Genomic DNA, 17,234 nt, shown 5'->3' with positions numbered 1-17,234 from the left:
TATCGTAGAGTTTTGAAACTGAAGACCGAAGATATTTTAGTAATTTTACCAGTCAGGTTGCGACGACTACTGAGTAATGACTATGAGTACTGAGTACTGAAGAGTGACGACAGGGACACGATCATCGTTCTTCATAATTTGAATTTTTAACTTTTGGGTCGTAGATTTATACGGTTTACAATTCACATAAGATAAAAGTGTGCATAGTATCGCAAACCATGATAATAATATATACAACCAGCTACCAGCTGCAGACGGCAATAAAGTTTTTTGTTTTACGCATTCTAACCGATTTACCACCCGGCGAGCAACTGCAATAGTGTCAGACGAGTCAGGCGCAATTTATATTTTGCTGTAGGCTCACAACGTGTCATTATCGTTGCTATTGTTATTATTATTATTATTATGTTATTGAGCAGCTGTCGTCTTAGTGGATACAAAATATAAAACAGTAAAACACGTCGCGGACGTTTTTATTTTTCAAATACTGTGAATCTCATAATATTATATTATTATATCATTTATATCAAAGCATTATATAATGTGTCACGGTCACCAATGCGTCATAATATGTTAATAATTATTTTCCATCAGTTGTACAATATAATATTGTTATATATTTGTCATTGTAAATAAATTACGAATCGTGAAAATTGTAAATAAAGAAAAAAAGTATTTTAGATCAATGAAAAAGGTTTTCCGCTAAATCGTAATATTCAAACAATCGATTCAGCAGTGTATAGTTGTGGAGATAAATTTTCCGCTTATTGTTGTGTAAACACGCGGCTGACTAATGTTCCGGTGGTAATCACGAGTTGACAGTCTGTTGACCTACCTTTGGCGGAGATGCGATATAATCCGTTTCAAAGAAGCGATAACTACAATCACGATGAGAATTCTCTTCCCGGAAAAATATCATAATTATTGTCCATAACTTACGGTATTCGGCCGTTTATTAATTAATCTAACTATTTTAACACGATTGGTGTGATCATAAACAAATTTATAATTATATGTACTTATGTATATTTTGAGCAAGGTGTGACGTGTGTTGATGATATAAAATATAGACCTTGAAAGCTTATGCATATACCTTAATTTAGAGTTAGTTGTAATCGTGCACGTCGAATAACTAAATTATGTGACTTATAGGCAACGGGCTTAACTGCTTAACGCTTAAGATAAAAGATAGTGAAATAGTTAAAATTAATATTATGGTTGTTATTATTAGACAATTTTTACTATTTTAGAAGTTTTATAAACACCGAAGTTAGATAATTGCTTAGTAAGTACGACAATAGCACGTATAATATGTAGTAAATGTAAATGCTTAAATTATTGGATTACAATAACATGTACCTACGTTCTTTGACTTTTATAGGCACAACAAAGAATAGATTTGTCGGCTAAACTTTAGTTTACACTTTACAGCTGTAATTATAAGTCCAGACTTCAAGAATGAATGTTATTAGTTATTACCTACTTATATAGGTAACCAAGTCTTAAGCATCTAATAGTTATCATTATAACGAAGTTATAAACTATTGAGTAAAATGGATTGGTTGGATGGATTTTTTTTAAGCATAGAATATTTTACTATACGCCTATGCGATCACATTTTCAGGACAATTCATTCGGTTACGACGTCATCAAACCCAAAAATTAAGAGGCAATATATTATTTATATTTAAGCATTGTAACATAGAAACGTTCCGTAAGATAAAATAGATATTTTCATACCTATTAAACATTTTTATTTTTATTTGTTTTCAGTTTATAATTTTTATTGTGAAGAATATTTATTAACAACAAAATTCAAAGTAGCAATTTTTTATAGTTAATTAAAAATCCAGACACGTAAACAAATAAAACTAGTTAGGTACCACCTAATATATTTAATATATATATAAATCTACATTATTTTCATTTTTAAATAATAATAAGTTATGTAAGCTAGTTTGAATCGTACGAGCTTCATTGTACGAAAAAATAATATAATGATATCGAGTGCATAGATAATGGATTATAGACTAACGAATCTGGTTTATTTGAAGTATTTTGAAAATGAAAATTATATAACTATTATCTATCTGTTCATTATTTTTTGTTAAATACGTGTAGTGTTTGAATAAATTAGGTATGTGTTTATTTTTTGTTCTAAACTCTGCAGGTAAAGTACTAAAGTGGCTCAATTAAGCTTAATATAAAATCTTCGCACATTAACAGTTCAAACTTCAATTTGTTAAAAATAAAAAAATAAAAATTAATATCCAACAATAATAATTCCTATTACATTTATATGAAAACTGGGATGTAATATTGTTAAGCGTATAACTTGAATTTGATTTATATATATGATAGGTATTAAACACGTCACCCGAATTATCCAAAAATCTTCTCACTGTCCTGTGATAGTTTTATGTTTATATATTAATTTTATTATTATGTTATTATTTTATTTACGTCTTAACTTTTTAACACAATGTTTGCCAGTGTATTATACTTATACTTTGTGTAGTACTTTAATTGGTAGGTTTGAGAAGAACGGTAGCATTTTATAATTATAATTATTTATTACCTACCATATAGTTGATGTTTTGTCGAAATTAATTTTTATATTTTCAATGTTATATTGTCACCAAATTATGCGCGTACGGCGTACTCATTACCCACCTATATTATTAAAAATTAAAAATATATACAATATACATTATACATACATATAATATACTTTATTACGTTCCAAATAAATTTAACCAAAAAAAATCTAAAAATTGAACTACTTGACTTAGATAAATCTTTTTACCATCAAAATTGTTCTTATAATTAGATTCCCAAATAGGTTAACTAGTAGGGCAACTAGGTAGTTTTGAATTTATCCAAACATTTTTTTATTAAATTTAAAATATTTTACTCTCAGTACAAAAACATAAACATAAAATAAATTTTTATACATGTAGCGATAGTGTCACTTAAAAAAAAAATTAAATAAATAAAAAATATTAATTTGACCAAAAGTGATTCCAGAAGTCAGTTCTATTTGTTATACGTCATATATTATATCATAGCTATATGGCGAATGTTACCTATACCTATATGATTTAACAATATAGGTATAACAAATATAAATAAGAACCAACAGAAGTGGTTATAATGAGCACTATATATTATATATTATAAGTACTAGGTATATATATACTATATTATTATATAGACAACAACTAATACATATACACTAACTACTGAGAGATTAGACGAGTTAGAAAATGGTAAATAATTCCGTTTGATGTGTTTTCCTCTACCATTAACCAACTTTATTTTCTTTCGTATCTAGAGCCAGAGAAGGAATCGTGTTAGCATTACTTCTCCTCTGACTCTCATCGTTTATTGATTATGATTACATCAACAATTATTAGCGGTGGAACAATCCCCCACTCACTAATATTACAACAACATTTTCAAGTTATGGGTACAATACATGAGAGGCTCTGCCTCCCTAGGTGCCTTCGGTTACAATAAACTGCTTAATCAACTAGATTAATATCCGAATTCTGCGTCAGGATCTCATCGCCGCACCTCAGCGGCCTGGCTGACTCACTCCTCTTCTTCCTTGAGTGTAAAGATGCGTTCGACCATCCCATAGAAAAGCCGAAATGACTCCTCCGCGTTCCTTAATATAGCTGACTTTTCATCCGGGTCTGCTGGTAGCTGGTCAAGTGGCGGCCCGCAAATTATGTCCTGGGTGTCGGTTGTATACGGTCTGCGCCCCAACTGGGTGGACAGAGGGTCATGGAGGGTGTTCCAATAGTAGCACCCAAACAGAGTATGCTTTACCGTGTCCTCGCCGCCCTGCACGTAGACACATCGGACTGGCGACTAGACACATCGGACTGGCGATCAGACACATCGGACTGGCGCTTCCATTAACTAACTAGCAAAACTATATTACTTTAAATTTCATTCAAAATTAAATTATTGCAGTAATCTATTGATCAAACAACCATCTTCCATCTCAATTCCCGGGTATTTACGCATCAGAAAACTCAAAAGACCACTGCCTAAAGACCTACTCAAAAAATTTAAACTAAATTAAAAATAAAAAATTTTTTTGAAACAATAGGGTAGGTAATACCTAAAAAGTATACCTGGTCGGTTGGCAACTTATTATACTAAATATATTGTATAGATTGTAAATAAAATGTTAAATAAAATAAAAATAAAAACTAATTTTCCTCCTGATATATTATTATTATGTTTATAATATAACTTCGTAGTAGAATTATTGAAAATGTAAATTATAAAAATATACATCATAGAATATTACATACCTTATACCTATATCTATATCTTAATATTTAATATCTAAACACAATTTTATACCAACATTTAACTAACTGATATTGTATACTGTTATTATTGAGTAAATCATAAAAATCAATAGTGAAAAAGTCAAAATAGTATTAAGAGTATTATTATTACACACTAACACAATATAATATACCTAGTACTAGCTTAAAATATAGTAAAATAGGTAATTATAATACATTTTTAAGTTTTGATCCAGTTAACAAGAACTATATAATATTTAAAAATCAATGAATTGAAAATACAAATTCATTAACATTTATTGTAATAGATTTGTATTTTATATAAACTTTGAATAGCATTAATTTAATTATTTATTGTCTATTGAGTACGACCAAACATTTATAATAAACAATAGCTGTTAATAGTTTAATACGTCTGTGGTATATAATATTAGTATACAAATATACAATAGGAATTTCATTGGATTTAATTGGATAATAACTTCAAAATATCATGTTTGTGTATACTACGGGCGGGCTACTTATTACTATATTATAATAACAGCCCGAAGACGCTGATTATTTAAGAAGATTATAAAAATATTTAATTTGTTATAGCAACTATTATTAAGGTTTCTTTAAAAATGTTTACGTTATCGGAAATTATTATTTTTAATCATGTTATTGATAATTAACATTTTTCAACTTGTATTTGATACCAGACACAATTTATAAATTATAAACAAGTATATTATGGATAAATCTCCCTCTTAATGGCACCATCTTTTTTTTTTTTTTAATATCGTGGATCTCAAGAAAAATGGATGTGTAACTACCAAGGTACATATTTGTTTGAATAAATATTTATAATTTTTAGAACAATATAATTGTAAATAGGCTTAACATTTTTGTAGACAGTTACTAAACCACATTAAGATATTGATTTAACATATCAATCATATTATGTTTGGTGGTAGGTTAGGTTAGGTTAAGTTCCATCACTTTTGAGAAAAACTGCCTACAGGAGAAAATTTGAGTTGGGTCCTGAGATATATGCGATTGCTTAAAATAAACACAAGTTGGGTCCACGGTTATATTCGATAATACACGAATTAAGTCCTCGATAATATTTTATCTTATTTAACGACGTTTAAACTAAAAGTTGCTAATTGAATAATAATTTTTACACCAGACTGTTACATTTACGTAACAAAAAACGAACTGTTTTGGAAGACATTCTAGCTAACCTCCACGTCGTGCCTTCTGGATAACATTCATAGGATGGACCCAACTCATGTACTTGATAAAATATATCGGGACCCAACTCACGTATTCGATAATAAAATACATACGGATCCAATTGATGCTATTTATGAAATTTGGGACCCAACTAGAGGTTAACTACAGTACCAACCTATTATTTATAAACTCGTATAAAAAAAAATAGACAGCATATTTTTATTTTATCTTTAAAATAATGTAATAATAGTATAAATGTATAATGCAATACTTTGGTAATATTAAACTGAAGAAATCCATGTTTACAAACTACTTTTCATAACCCTTTTATAAAGTATATAGTTGTGCCTATATAGAAATCTTCACGTCTATTATAAATTAATATCAAAATTAAAGTAATAATTATACAATCATAGCTTACTAATTTAAAAAGTGCTAGTTTAAATTTACATGTTATTTTTATAGAGTTAATATAAAACATTTCCTAGTTTTCAAATCGGTATCATTTGATAAGATAAAAACATTTTTAATACATTTTTTTTTTTTTGTAGATTTATAGGTAGGTTATTTTATTATATTCATAGATAAATTACTCATCGATGATTTATTATAGGTAATAAAATGACTAGGTATTATATCTAGACACCTAATTATTGAAAAAGTTAATTTTATTTTTTAAAGAAATAAATATAAAATGCGTATGCGAGGTATATGTAAATAATTAATAATTTAAAAATGTTGGAAAAATGTTCAGAACTTATAATTATAAGAGAATAGTTAGATAATAACAATCGCATTCATTATTTTTAATAGATAATCATGATGTACGACATTCTTGAATTGTATTTAAAAATAATAGTGAATAATAATATAACTAATTGATATAGTGGTTTATTAAATTTTATTTGATCATAAATATCTATAGGTATAAAAATTAATTTAACTTATTTATCTGACTCACCACTGAGTTTTGGTGAGTCACTACTACGCACCACGGAAGAATACTTTAACTTTATAATTTTATAACTTTTAATCTATCTGGAAGTATTTTGTTCATGTATCATACTTACTTTTTACTTCTTAGAAAATTTTTTTAAAAAATCAGTTACCTATTATACACTCTTATTGTTTTGTATTTATATAGGTAGCAATAGAAATTAAAATTAATTTTGAAGAGGTGGAAATATATATTAAAACACTTCAAATATTTTTGGAACAATACATTATAATATTATAATATATAATGTGTTTATAGTTACTTTTAATATCCAGTGTAATATTACTAATATTCTATCACGAAACAGAATATTTAAGATTTAATATTTATTAACATTAAACACAAAAGTATAGTTAAATTTTGTCCGCAAATTCTTAAATTGAAATATTGTAAATGCTTAGTGTTTTAAAATTATAAATCATTATTATCTTCTTATTTATTAAATATTACTATTTAAATTTATCCATATTAATATATTATTATAATAGGTTGTTTTATCACCTACATCAGTAACATAGATTTATCAATGTTGATGTTCAATAATTATTAAATATCAATAATATATAATATTATTAATAGAAAAATTAAAACAATTAATGTATTATTTTAATTCCATCTTTTAATTATATTTAGGACTTTTAAAATCAAATTTTTAACTTTAATACTCTAAGAGGGCAATCCCGTAATTTTATATCAAAAATAGTGCGTTCGTATTATAAGTGCTATGAAGACATTAATTATGGAAGCAAGTAAAATATTTTCAGGATTACAAATAGGTACTTGTTTATAATATATTTGTGTATAAACAACCAGGCAATTGATTTTTTTTTTAACTTTTATAACATATGTTTATTATGTTATGTTCTTATAATGCGTATATTTGACTCTTTTTTCCTCTTAGCACTTATACATAATTTGTGTATCCACCTCGACTTGATCGTAATTCGTACCACTTTTATCTATTCTCTTCGTCATTATTTTAAAAATAAACCCATAATCGTTCGTTCGTATGATGAGGCTTGACACTGATGATCGGACATTCTTTATTTCATGGACTTGTGTTCATATCTACTTACAATATTGTATTAACCATTAGGTAACTATCTATGTATTGAATCTTACTGTTATGAATTTATGATATAGAGTCTATATATTTAATCAATGCTATGGGTGATAATAACAGTGACTTTAGTACTAGAAATAAAACTTCGAATGGTCGAATCGTAAGGTGCTTAGTCGTTTTCATTTCCATAATGATTGCAAATAATATTTATAATAATCATACAAGACCTAGTTATGATGTTGGTTTTCACTGTTTTCAGTGCTTTGACGCGGTTCCCTTTGCAAACTTTCGCGACGCCCCTGGGAGCCGCGACGCACAGTTTGAATACCTCTGATATAGACGTATAGGTATGTAATTATTTTTGTACCATAAACGTATCGAATAGATATTATCTATAACCGATTATCAAGCAGGCCCAATCTCATTTTTCTTTAATTTTAATGATTCTCTTTTAGATGAACAGAATATTTACCCAATTTAATTTATAAATTACACATTCGGCCTCGCGATTTACTTCGCTAAATAATAACAAAAAAAAAAAAACCCCCCGTTTGAAGTAGTGACAGTAGTGTCAATGGACGCACCCTTCAGTCAAGCCTCCAAACCTAGTAAAACAATCTCATATTTACTTATTGTTATATTATATTACAGATTGTAAATTTGTTTATATTATGAAATAAAAAATAAAAATAAAAAATAAAAAATTACACATTCCAAGAATTATTCATAAAACTATTATATTATGTTACTAAAGTTATTTGTACTTTGAAAATTCAGTAATTTTGTTTTCTTTTGTAACATTGTGTTTCAATGTAATTTAGTAAACTACCTAAATCATTCATAACATTGTTGTCATGACTATTATATTTGCTAAAACTTTTAAAACTAAATAACTAAATAGCATTCAAATAAAAATGTGATGATTTCTTGTGTTTATTTAGTAATATGGTATCATTCTCAATTTTAAAATTTCTCAATTTAAAAAAAAAAATAGTTGTTTATATTAAGTTTATAAATTTATAGTAGGTAAGATATTCTGTATAAAATGTGTATTAAAAAATGTAGGTACCTATAAATGAATCTTATAGCGCTATCTATGTTGCGTGGATATGATAGGTATTTAGCTAATTTTAATTTTTTTTGTCCAGTATAATTTATACAGTGAAAGGGCATTTGTAGGCAACTCATTGTACGCATGGTCATTGCGATTGTATATTTTCTTATCAACGGCTATGTCAATATCGCTAACTCCATACTAGTTTGTTACTTCTTCGTTTCTATTTAATTTTGAACAATTCTGCATCGATCTTAGCTTTCCACAAGGACAAATAAAATTATGACCTGTGAACTTTTGGTTTGTAGCATTATCTTTAGGTACTTAGTCTAAATTATAAAAGTTAAGTTATTTCAACAATAAACAAATTAATGACGAATACTGAAAACTGAACTTTTTTAAAAGATATTCAGATATTTTTTGTACCTAAATTTATATGGGAGATGGTCGACAGTAGTGAAGAAGATGGCTTGAAAATGTCCCTTCCCTTTCTATTAAGTCTCATGTAGTTGTTATTTAAAATATGGACATATTGACCGCCTAATGGCGGTTTCATTAATAAATTATTAAAATATTTAATAATGTCATAATATAATTGTGATAAATGTTTAAAATTTGTGAACTGCGTGTTTCAATATTGTTATGTTTACACCTTTTTATAAAAGCCAATAGGTGTACCAATAAAATAATAAATATAACATAAATAAATAATTATTATATGGCGTATACCTAGTGATACAGGTATCATATAGTGTATCCCTCTGAACTTGTATCTCCTCACTCTTTCAGGTCTACTGATAACATTTCTGTGTCAATTCGTGTTATGTTTTAGTCCAAGGTTTGGTTTCTAGGTCATCCGTTGTCGATCTTATCAAGTCTGAGTTTTATTGTGTTTCTATAATATATTATAATATTAAAATTATTAATTATTTAAACACCTACTAGTATAAATTTAGTATTGAACTATTTGAACTCTTCGAACATTCAACGGTGATATAATTTTTAACTCATACGAGAAGGACGTTTGATTCACTTTTATTTAATATAAATATACCTAGTTTTTATGTTGTACAAAGATTAAAACACATGTTTCCAGAGGTGTGTAGTGGGCTTATAAAATTACTTTTCATGGTAACTCGTTCAAACTGCAAAAAATCACTTATGTTCAAACTGCTAAAACGTCCTATTTTACAATACATCTACCATATAATTAAAAAATCCAATAACAAATTATTTTTTGATTAGTAAGAAGTAAGGACTTGAATAAAATAAAAATTTCAATAGTAAAAAAAAATTAATATTAGCTTTTATGAATTAAATTACATTCAGGTTAACAATTTAATAATAATATATAATAAAATAATAGTATTTTTTCAAATTGTTTTAACCCGGGAATAAGCGTTTTAAGGTTTCAACGAATAACCTTACATCTCACATTTATATACAATTCGAATAACAAGCGAAAAAATAAAAATAAACGGATAAATTATAGTTTAGGATTTGAAATTTAAAGTGGAGGGTTTAATTATTAACTATTATTAAGTTACACCAATGGTTACACTAAGTGATGAACTCAATTATTTTTAAACCTTGATCTTAAAGCCTCTTAAACATGACATGGGAGTTGAAAGTTGCGCGTGTTAATTCGCATCTTTGGCATTCTTTAAAAATATGTTTTTTGTGGCTTGGCGTGGCGCGTTGGCTGCTACCAATCGCGGAATGCGACTGTGAGTAAGTAACGACCACAGCTACTAGCTCCCGGATGGGTGACCAGTGACCACCCAGGTTCATAGTAGTTAAAAACCTTGCCGCACATACACGTGTTTGCTACCTACCGTAACAACTATAAAAACAACCTACCGCATCAAAACCTTACCCCTACAACAGTTAATGGCCTTAGTCGCCGGGCTAAAGATTAATAAAAAAAAAAAACAAACAAAATATGTTTAAGAATAAAAAAAACTACTGGATCTGTCTAAATAATGTAAACGTATTTCCCGAAAATAGAAACTCATTACACATGCATATATGTATAATATGTCCTATTACTCTGTTATCATCACACTAACGAAAAATACACTATGCAGTTTAAAACTCAAATTGTGTAGTGACTTATTAATTGAATTAAGAAGTGTAAGTTATTAGTGGGTGATTTCCTCATTAGGTTGTCCATGCCACATATTATTTATTAATTTATTAGAATTGCTTATTGATATTTGTAAATAAAAGGTAGACATCTACTGTGGCCAGCGAGTATTAATAAATTAGGCAAATTTTAGGTATTTTTCATGTATTACGCTCGATGATATGTACACTTATACCTATCGGTTGTCCCTGCCTGTTGGCTATTTCATGAATAAAAATATGTACTTTTACCGGTCGCATATACCTATAATATTTCTATGACCCCATACTACAAGAGTTTGATTTTAATTTTTCAATTTTTTCCCCAATACGCACAAAATTTAATATTATTTTAATGTTATGATTTCGGCTTGTGTTTTTTTCTGGCTATGGAATCCCGCCGCGCGAGGTTGTGTACTTTTGTCGGACGGTGGAGAAAGTGATCGCCCGTAAGGTTACTTTCATATTTTGAAGTGTTACTTAACCTTGTACGGGTACAGCGCACGCACACATAATATAATAAAATATTAATAATAATAATAATAATATGTTGTATGGCCAATCGCGAAACTTCAACGCGCCAGTCACTGAGAATGCATTAACTTAAGGTATGATGAATCATAATATTATTATGTTTTATAATAATTTACCTATAATAACTGTGGCGTGTACTTTTATATAATATAATATATTAAACAGTTAAGGGACCGACCATTATAATTATTATTAATAGTATTTTATTTTAATATATATAACTATTAACTTATATATAAGTCCAATAATGGTGCGCCCATCTAGTTTTGTTTAACTGTTTCGTAACGTTATCTGTCAAGTGTCAATATCAATGGCACGATAGCTGTGCACATGTCCAATCATCGTCGACATTTTGATTTCAAAAACTCGAAATTTTGTAATAAGTATTGGTATACAACACTATACTTAATATACACCATTATATAGATGTAATGGACGACTATTAATTATCATTTAGTTGTCTAAAATTATATTTGTCTTATAGTTTCACACTGACATACAAATATATATATAATTTCCAAAAATAGTAAAACTAGTGTTATAATATGTTTGATAGAAGCCTATAATCACTAAACAATGTTTCTTCTCTACACTAAGAGGGTAGCAGACAGCAGTATGTAATAATGTATTTGGGTTTGGAATCTAAATTTACTAAAATTATAGGCCCCAAAATACATTCTAAATGGTCCACATAATATATATGGTGGCTTGAGATGTAAATAAAGTCGAGAACCACTGATCTTATACGAGTTAATAAAATATCATCAAAATTTGGTGCACTGTTAATCTCCGGAACAGTTCTTATCCGTTGTTTTTTGTTTTACAAACAGCTCACACCAAAAAAGATTTCACGAATAGGTACGTAATAAATTCCCAAATGGCTCCGATATTCAACAATATAGTACTAAGTTTGTAATATGTATGAAGTAGTAAGGAACTGGGTAGTCAAAAAACAGGAGCCGTTTTGGAAAAGCAAAAATCAAATCGGCTAAAGCCTTATAGCTGATGCATAACATTATTTTAATGATAATTCTATAACACCTTAATAACTTAATAAAATAAATATTAATAACTTAATAACTTAACCTTAATAATTCCATAACTATACCTTGAAACTATTTTGTCGTATATTATGTATCGAAAATGGTTTAATACATCAAAAAAAAAAAAAAAAAATATTTAGTTAATTTTATGTGTTAAAAACCATTTAGTATATTCATTTGAAAAAAGGAAGGGGTAAGAACGTCAGTTAAATGTAGACTAATTTTGATGACGGTTTATGTAAGTGATGAGAGAGATCAAAGTGGGTATTTACTACTAAGTATACATTATCTTTATCAAATATTGAGGAGGTATGTTGAATTACAAAAATACAAAATATCGAACGATGAAATAATCTCAATAGAAAATAAAGATCTGTAATTTATTATAAATAATATATTGCCATATTTTTAGACGATAGAAAAATGACCACACGCACACATCGTTATTGCTAGGTTAGGTTATACACGTCACTTATTATAATTATTGCAATAGTCATGTCAACAGAAAAAATACGTAGGTAATTTCCTTTAGTGCTGCGATAATTATTTGCTGTAAGTAGCGTAATATACAACGCGTAACGAAAAAATTACTTGTAAATATTACATTTGCGGGACGTATATATGTCAATAATATATCCGTGGGCTCGGAATATTGTCGTCGCCAACGTAATAAAATAAAATATTATTTCATCGGTTACCATTTGTATGTGGCATAATTATATCCGGGTACTATATGTTAATATAAACATAAGCTCTGTAGTACGCCCGCGATGTATCCGTTAATAGTTTTTTTTTATTTTCCTACGATGATGTAATCAAATAATATCGGTCTCGTATTTTGAACACAGCAGTGGATATATATTATATAGTTGCAAGTATTTTATTATTTATAGTTACTTATATCATATGCAGAATTAAAGGCGTATCACTCTGCTAATAAAGTACGATAAAATAGATAATAGTATTTATAGTACAACTCATTATCAGCGAATCGTGATCTCAATTATGAGGAAAAATTATCATTTAAATTGTTTGTTTTGATTAAAAATATGTACGACAGTGACCGTCTGGAAAGATGGTAATATAAATTATAGGTCAGAAACGCGTATACGCAGAGAGGGGATGAAGACTTGAGTGCTTACCGCCCTCCCCGAGTCGTCTCTTGTGATTTTTTCACTATACTAAAACGATCAAAATGTTTTCATCAAACATGATATGTATCAGCTGCGTTTTTATTTTAATTTAATTGACGCGTTCTCTCGCTGCGGGATAGTTTATGTAGGTAGGTATATCTTAATTTTCATTACTATCTATTTCATTGATCATCTTCTCTTCTTTCGCTGATTATTGTATATTTTTTACTAATAATCAATTAATAAGTTTCTTTGAATTCTTTCATCCTCGATTGTTTGTTGTTGTCCACTGTTTTTCTCTTATATTTTGTAATTTTTGCGTCGTGTTTCTGGTTATTGTTATTGAATTATAAATACTTTATCAAATGGTATATAGGGTAGAAATTTGCGAAAATTATAAAAGTAATGTTATAATATATTGCTGAAAAAATGTTTAATCGTCTGCATTATGATATGTCAATGTTTAAAAAAAAACCAATTTGCAATTTTGATATTGTAAAATTAAAATATGATAAAATTGTATGCTAAAATCATAATGTCTACATAAGAGTATATATGAGTTGTTCACATCAAGTTGTTGAAAACAACTGGGCATCGTTGTTAGTTTAACATCAGTCGAGACAAGATATTTTGGATTTTATACCAAATGGTAGACTGATTAAATTATGTACAACAATAAAAATCTACGTATTTTAATTATATTATGTATACTTACATCCTCAATATAATCATATAAAAAGATAATCATTTTTATTATTATTTTTTTAAATCAATTGTGGATTGTGAGATTTTTGGAAATCTAGATGGGACATTGGGTAAAGAAATGGTTCGGAAACAATGGTATAGGAGAATCGTTTAGTTTGTTCAACTTTCTATGACGATACCTATAACCTGTATAGCATAATATTTCATAACACATAAGGAAGTAGGTGTATACCGATTATCGACCGTTGCTGCAGACGTAACGAGCTATATATTGAGTCACCGCTACGATAAAGCAAATAGTATTGATTGCGTTTTCAGTCTGCACGTATATAACAATATATATATATATATACATTATATAGCCGTGAGGTCGTCGGATATTATTATTTGATGTATTTACGATATGATATTTTTGTTAATATTTTCATTTACATACTTTAAAATTTTGAATCATAATTAGGTACTATGTCTAACAATACACAATAATTAATATTATATATACATATAAATGCGTAGTCAACATAATCACATTATGTGCAATGTTAAGGAGTGATAAATTAATTATGTTCCACACAATTTTTTTTTTTGGGGAGGGGACTGATATATATGCACATTTTATTAGAATAATAAAATTAATAATTTATCTTGTTTCTATAAATGTTTCTATAAATTGATGTTTAAAATGCGTTTCTTATATATATAAGATATATAAACTGTTTCACAAGCTACATTGTCAGCTTTTTCATTAGGTACCATCTATTCCACAATAGCTTGGTGTCCATAAAAACTGTATTTTCTTGTTAGCTTTTTCAATTATGTTACTTATTGTTATTGTTACTCTAACAACACGAGCACTCTGCTCGAGTCAAATTCATACTTAATATTGTTAAAAGTTCTGAGTGAGTCTGTACTAATATTAATGATAGGATTGGGCAGTTTAATGCTACATAGACTCTCTTGAGGAGTGAAATGTATTCCGCTGTATACGTATATACCTAATGTTAAAGTCTAGTAGTTTATACGATAAGTATTAGCATTGGCGGATATCCGGTGGGCTTGGGAGGGGGGGCTTGGGGGGCTTGGGGGGCTTATCCCCCCTGATAGCCGAAAAGCCCCCTCTAAAATGTTTGCCATATTATAAAAATATTGTACAGTTCAGTAAAAAATATTAAGAAACATTTTTTTAAATATATATTATACATTTCAGTTAAAAATGTTGTGACCTAACCTAACCTAACCTAACCCCACGGCTTTGGTTCATAAGAAAAATCGTAGCCCCCCCCCCCCCCCCCTAAATTTTTCGATGGATATCCGCCAATGAGTATTAGTCGCCGTTTGCTAGTGTTTGGAACACCTATAATGGCTATAATAAATTATAAATCGATAAATTATATTTAAAAACTTAATAACTGGATTAACTTGTATTAACCGATATAAATAAAAACGATGCTATTTTCTTTCAATAATGTTTAGTGCTATTGAAAAAGCATTTAAAAAGATATAAAAAGGCAAGCCCCAAATGCAATAGAATAAAATAATAAATGACAAGAGGCCTAATCTGCATGGCATAAAAATGAACTGTTAATAAACTCATTTTTTAAAATTATCATAAGAATGTAGCAAATGTTCGTTTTTATAAATCAAAACTTTTTTAGTTAGAATATAATCCTAAACTTACCTGGTTACTATAATCAATAAGATACAATTTTAAGTAATTACAAAACGAAAAAGTTTTGCAAAAAGTGTTTAATATGGTATATTATTAAGAGTTATGGTAAATTAGCTGACTCACAATAAAACTGTTTGATGCATCAATATAATATTTAATGATAATTTTGCTGATAAATACGAAATAGTTGTGGGTTTGATAAATATCCGTCAAATTCTTAAGCATACTTCAAATTGTACCCATCATTGATCCATTAATTTATAAATATTATTATGCCGAACAGTTTTTGACATAGGTACATTTATGGTATATTATAATAATACAATTTTAGAAATTTTTTTTTTATCACAGATTATTGATTAGTAACGATTTATATTCACTGTAAAAAAAGATAAAAATATATTTACATTATTTTACCGTCGTTTAAGAAGTACACAGCTTGATAAAGATAATAATAATTAATAGATTTCAGATGTGGTCTTTGGCCATTGGATTTATCAATAGTACCTATTGGCTACCGGTTAAAAATATTTAGCTGTCATTTAAAACGTTCCCCACGTAAAGATCTAGGTCACTCAATAAATTGTATGCTGCATCTGCACATACCTATATATTATGACATGAATAGACAAGTTCATTAACAGTTTATTGTATACTTAGGTACAATATATATAATAATACACTCATAATCTATTGTGCAGCGGTGTAATATAAATATATTGTTGTAATACAAAACAACTAAAACAAGTATTGTCTGATGCATTATTAATAATTTCCTATTTTAATATAAGATGGAGGTACTTACACACTAAAACTATTATGTACATATTTTTTCTAACGGTAATTAGATAATTATGAAATCTTTTGGATAATTAAATTAAGGGCTTGGAGATTGTAGTAGTTGACCAATATTTTTCAGAATACACTTAATATAAAACATAATATAAATTATAGGTACAAAGTTAAAAATTCATTTTATTCATATCTATTTAATAAACTACATGCTTTTACAATTGCGTATATATTGTATAGGTACAACATATACTCAGTAATGCTATTATTATGTACTAACAAATACCTCATAAGATATTTTTTTTTTTGTATATTAAATACATTTTTGTATTATTATTTTAAACTTTTGATGGGTATTTGCGTATATTTTATTGATCTTAACTTCTATAACTTCTGAGCCCTAATAGTTATGCTATTAGCTTTCACACACCTTGGCCAGCTTTAGTATACCTATAAGTGCATACGAACACATTATACTTAAAAACTCCACATAGTTATATCGTATAATGTTGGTTACAACGTATATATAAAGGGAAATAAAACATCACTATCAAAGTACTCAGTTCGTATAAAT

The sequence above is a fragment of the Diuraphis noxia genome, unplaced genomic scaffold (genome assembly GCF_037042655.1).
Source record: "Diuraphis noxia isolate RWA-SAM2 unplaced genomic scaffold, SU_Dnox_SAM2 contig0003, whole genome shotgun sequence".
Classification (NCBI taxonomy): domain Eukaryota; kingdom Metazoa; phylum Arthropoda; class Insecta; order Hemiptera; family Aphididae; genus Diuraphis; species Diuraphis noxia.
This window is presented reverse-complemented; position numbering follows the sequence as displayed.